Genomic DNA, 6,475 nt, shown 5'->3' on the forward strand with positions numbered 1-6,475 from the left:
ACATGTATCCTTTTTGCCTTTTTTATGTATTGGCACGATAATACAGCCACTCCATTCTTTTGGCATTATTTCTTGTTCCCAGGCTTCTTTCATTAATTGGTGTATTTTAGTTCTAAGTTCATGCCCTCCTTTTTTAATCAGTTCTGCATCAATATTGTCTAGTCCCGGGGATTTGTCATTTTTTAGGGTTTCTATCGCCGTAATAATTTCTTCCAGGCTTGGCGGGGGTACTTCTATCTCGGCCGCTAAACTAAGTACTGTGCTTTACATATATGACCCAATATCCGATAAGGGGTTAAATTCGGCTTTTGACATTTTAAAACGTCTAATATTGTTCATACAAATGACGGGAAGAAACTAAATATTTGTTGGAGATGAAAATTACTTTTCTTGGGTCGCTGAATAAAATTAAAATTCTTTAAAAATATCTTTCACATAAATCAAAACCAGTTTAATCTAGCATATTTGGATTTCACAAACATTGTATGATTACTTCTTATGTGTTTGGTAAAAGTAAGTCAACCATATTATTATCGTCTATGCACAACGAAAGTAAAGTTGACATGGATACTAAAAAACCACGGTTGATTTTAGATTACAATCAAACAAAAGAAGGGGTTCATATTGTAGATAAATTACGTTCATCATACAGTGTTTTACGAATTCCTAAAAAATGGCTGTGTGTTAGTATAGTATAGTATAGTAGTGTAAGCATAGTATAATGAATATTAGCGGCATAAATAATTTTGTTCTACATTCTGCTGCAAATTCTGGAAAATCACTTAAAAGAAGACATTTTCTCAAAAACCTTGCAATGAACTTGATAAAAGAACACCTTCATACACTATCACAAATCAAAACACTTCTACTTGATATAACCAGTTCCTTATCAAGCAGACAAAAATCCTACTAAACGTGGTAGCTGCTGCAATTGTTGGAGTGAAAAAATTAAGTGGTATACATTTATGAAATATACAAAATGTAGTGCATTTACTTGTAAACGACATTCGAAATCTATAATAAATTGTAGATGCAAATTGTAATGATCAAATAAAGTGAAGTTTTTTCGTACAATACAATTTTCGTTTTAAATTTAGTTAAATTATATTTGACAAAATAGGTAGCGAAGACATAGGAAGTTTTGTTCATATTTATAGTGAAGTAGATAAAGACAAGAGAGTACAAGCAGAGGTATCAATATTGATAAAAGTAGACTTAAAAGAAAACCTGAAAAGATGGGAAAAATCAATGAGAGAATTATTTGAGTAGTTTTTACGTGGAAAGGGTACAATCTCGAGATCATTGGAATATGCGGCATCAGAAAATGCTTAAAAAAAACTTTAATAACTGAAGCAAAAACTGTTTCCTGTGAAAGTAAATGCGAAAAGCTCAACAAATATATAGGGTCAACAAGACAAGAGAAGCATAGAAAACAGTTAGAAACCTGAGAACAAACAAAAAAGAAGTGAGTAGAATAGATTTAATAGAAGAAAGATCTTGGATCGAACATTACTCACTACTTCTGATGGAACCAAGACCGCAATTCACGAACACCACTACAACAACATATAAAGTGGAATACAATAAAGAGGATGAAATAACAGTACAGTAAGACCAAGATGCAATACGAAATCGAGAAGCATGTGGGACCACAAGGTATACCGAACGAATCATTAAAACACAGCCCACAAGTATTGCGGGAATTACTGGCGTATACCTTATTCTATAAAGGACATGACTTACCACCTTGATCTGACCACCTGACTTGGACAAAAGCACATATTAGCAACATCTACAAAAAAAGAGATAGAAAGACACACATTATATAAATATATCTCTAGAATAAATATAAATAACTTTTAAATTACTCAATGGTATAGAACATTACTTTCATCAAACAAAAAATTACATTACACCTATCTCTACTTCATTGGATAAAATCTGTCTCCTTAAGAACTTCCCTGTTTACTGTCAAACAATTACAATAGCAGACTTAAGTTCTCCAATTAACAATACAGGATAGTTTGAACTATGTTCTTTCAACCATCAATTAAAAGAGTACCGGCATGTAAGTAATGTTTGATTTATTTGTTCATTTATTAATTTATTACAGTTTAATAGACTATTTTACCAATTTGTGGGTCTTACCTTGTCTGCTTAAACATTTTATTCATTTTGAAAAACCACAGACATGTAATATTGGCATAATTACTGTAATTTATATAATTTATATCATCTATCTTTTTTTATCTTTATTAGACAACACCCTAATATGGGTTTATTATTTCAGCATTTATTTAACTTTGTACCGAGACCTGAAGATGCTTTGCATATTGTAGAAAGCGACATCGGTCGTCTGGATACTTAAATAAAATTGATTGTGAGTAAGTCTAATTTATTATTTCTTTTACCTTTTGAAATGGACTCACACAAGCAACACATTCATGATAGAAAGAATTGTTTAAATTGCAGGGGACTAAATGTCATAAATTCACTCTCAAGACTTTCTGAAAAAATAATAAAAAATTAAATTAAAAAAGAGATGACAGACGTAGAAGAACAAAATGGCTTTCGTACATGCAGATCCTGTATAGACAGCACATTTTGTCTAAAGCAGGTTATTGAAAAAAGATTAGCCCACAGCGTTTCAACTCATTTTTTATATATCTGACAAAGGCATACGATAGTGTACCACTTTTAATGATCTGGGTAGCAATGGAAAAACAAAGAATAAATAAAAAAATATATAAAAGCAGTACAAAAGCTTTACAAAAATATGACGGTAACTATGAAAACTGGAAACAAATTAACTAGAGAAATTCTCATAAGTGGTCTAATCGGCTAATGATGAACAATTTCAAATATGAATTTAGCAAATAGTAGTTTTTGAAATGGTGCTATATAAGTTAACAAGCGTTTGTGCTATCTGGAATATTTCACAGTTAAAATCTCGATATCGGTTAATTACAATGCTACTAGCGGAAATTCGAATTTTCAAATCCCTTAATATCGATAAAATCAGAGTATATGTATGCCAAACGCGATACAACTTAGATATATCAAAGTTATCTTAATACTTTATCTATAATTAAAGGGTATAATAACCTTTAGCTATGCGCTTAAAATCGTACGTGATATAGTTTTGTTTTAATTATACGCAAACGATTTTTTAAATAAGGTACATGTTTATATGTAGAGCCAATTTTTATCCAACAGAAATATTCACCACAGTTTATATTTATTAATTTACTAAACTGTTTTGAAAACTTTTTATATCTGCCATTTATTACATATTATACATTGTTCATGTTCATTTCTAAGAAAATGCATATATTTAAATTAGATTGTTAGAGATCTTGATCTTGAGAGATCTTGAATCATCGAAGAATAAAGGATGTGAAGAAATTCTAAATATAACCGAAGAGGAATTGAATCAGCCTTAAAAATTATGAAAAACAACGAAACGTTTGAAGAGGATGGCATTGTAAGCGAAATGATAAAACTAGAAGACAAATGTAGCATAAAAGCTTTAACAACTCTTTATAATTTTTCAGAATGCTTTGCCTCGCAATCGTCCTCAATTCCTTCATGGCAAATAAAGTTAATCAAATCTGCCCTCAATGATATGTTTTACAACTACAAGGATTATATATATATATATATATATATATATATATATATATATATATATATATATATATATATATATGAGTAAGAAAAAAGAAGTACTCGTTTGGAAAAAATATATAAATATATTTTGGATGGGTTAGAGTCAATAAAAGGGGCTATTAGGTAACTATTTTTTATCATGAGCTTTCAATTGTGTTTACAATTATTTTCAAGAGCTGCTAAAAATACAAAATATCTTACGTAAGTAAATATCTCTTATCTAAGTGGAACTAGAAAAAAAATTTCACCAAATAAAATTAGTTTTGTTAACAAATTTTTGCTGTTAAACATATTTCAAAAAATATAAAATAGATATATATATATATATATATATATATATATATATATATATATATATATATATAATAAATAGTATATTACTTTATGAGGCGGAGAAGCATGACTTTTCCTGACGCGCCCGATATTACGGGCCGAACGAAGTGAGGCGCGTAATAGAGGGCAAGTCAAGAAAAGTCGCTTCTTTGCCGAATAAAGTATACTATTTTTTCTTCAAACGTAGCAATTTTCAACCGTAAATAGTACAATTCATACGCTATTTTCATTATTTTGAAATTAACTGTAACAACTATCAAAGTCGTCCAGATGTTAGAAATTAAAATAATTAAGTCGTCGGTGGGATTTGCGTCTCCCTGGTTACAGTTGTTTGACAGTTGTTTGCAATTATTAAAGACAGCTTATTGTTGTTGCAACCGCAAGCGCAAATTTAGTGCGAAAATGGAAAACCTAAACGAAATAAGAAATAAGAAGTATAATGCTCAAAAAATTTTAAACCCTCATGATTCGCCAACATCGGGAATGATTGCTGAAAGTTGTTCTTGACCATCAGTATCATCAACAATTACCAATGCGTATCAAGAGTCGGGAACATTTTTGCACGGTTTCAATTTTAAAAATGCCCCATTAACTAATTGTACTTTTAATATTACTATAAATAAAAATGATGTTTAATTGTTGTTAATGACATTTGTATTGTTGCTTTGTGACATGTTTCATATTGTTGCCATGACAACATTTTTCCCTCCGCCGTAAAGAAATATATATTAACAATTAGACATGGCAAATGCATTGAGACAACTCATGTCTATTATTTGATAAAAAATAGCCATTGGCCAAATTCGCGTTCTTCTTAATGAGCTGTAAATGACATATTTCTCATCCAGTGCATCAACGTCTCCTCTTGTTGAATTGTAAAATGAAATTAATTTAGGTTTGTTACTCTCAACATTCTTAGCACGACAGTGATGCATAAAGGAAATGAGGATTACAGCCTTGTGTCTCTAAGGAATATATAAATGTAGCGTTTCATGTTTGGAAAATCCGTATAATGCAGAACCAACTTGTTTTTGTTTGTTTGCTTTAAATTCCCTTTTTGATTGAATAAGGCCTCTGGACTGTAACTCTTTCAATAGCTAAAGAAAAGAAAACTAATTATTTGCAGTAATGTTCCCATTACTGCCAAATTGTGGTTTTTATAGACGAACTACCTATTGTGTAGGTTTGGTTAATTTTTTTCTGAATTTGTAAAACCAATTCCATCCGAACATTTGCCGGTATGTATATAGACATTATTGGCAAATTTAGTGTACGCACGTATCAACATCAGTTTTATGCCATATTTTCGTGGCTTATTTGGTATGTAGTTTTTTTGTATGCATTTTTCCCAATAGTAAAACCATCTGGGTTTTACTATTCGGACCATAGTCCGAATTCATAATACTGCCAAAAAAACAACGCCCGAAAAACTGTAGCGATTATAGAATAATAAGCCTTATGAGCCACACTTTGAAAATATTTCTACGCATCATCTACATTAGCATCAGAGATAAATGTGAAGAAGACCAGGATGAAACACAATTTGGCTTCAGAAATGGACTGGGAACTCGGGACGCCCTCTTTGCACTAAATGTATTACAGCAGAAATGTCGAGATCAAAGGAAAGACGTCTTTGTTGTATGTATTGACTATGAAAAGGCTTTTGATCGAGTACAGCATCACAAATTAATTACAATAATAAAAGATAAAGGAGTTGATAGTCAAGACATACGATTCATAGAAAAGTTATACTGGCGTCAAACAGCGACAGCTCGCATAAACGGAAAATCAACAGAAATATGTAAAATACAAAGAGGTGTCAGACAGGGTTGTATACTATGCCCACTGTTATTTAATTTATATTCAGATAGAATATTTAAAGAAGCGCTGCATAATTTGGAATGGGGCGTGAAAGTTAATGGAATTCTGATAAATACAATCAGATATGCAGACGATACAGTTATTTTAAGTGATGACATGAATGGATTACAATGCCTTTTAAATGCCATTGATACAGTGGGAAGAGAGTTTGGCCTAAACATAAACTGTTCAAAAACAAAACACATGGTGTTTAGCCGTTTAGCACATCAATATGCACGATTATATGTTGATGGTCATATAATTCAAAGAGTGTCCAGTTTTAATTATCTTGGTTGCCATATTACTGAACAACTAGATCCAGATCCAGAGATAAAACGTAGAATCGAGATAGCCCGCACGACATTTTTAAAAATGAAGTCATTCTTCTGTTATGATAACTTGCAACTTCAACTTCGAAAGCGCATGGTTAAATGCTACATTTGGTCAGTCCTCTTATACGGTGTCGAAGCATAGACATTAAAAATATCCACCATTAATCGTCTGGAGGCCTTTGAAATGTGGCTGCACAGACGTATACTAAAAATTCCATGGACGGCTATGCTGACAAATGTGGCAGTCCTTGAGAGAGCAAATGCTGCTCGCGAGCTGCTTG

This window comes from Diabrotica undecimpunctata, chromosome 4 (assembly GCF_040954645.1).
Source record: "Diabrotica undecimpunctata isolate CICGRU chromosome 4, icDiaUnde3, whole genome shotgun sequence".
In the NCBI taxonomy this organism is placed as follows: Eukaryota; Metazoa; Arthropoda; class Insecta; order Coleoptera; family Chrysomelidae; genus Diabrotica; species Diabrotica undecimpunctata.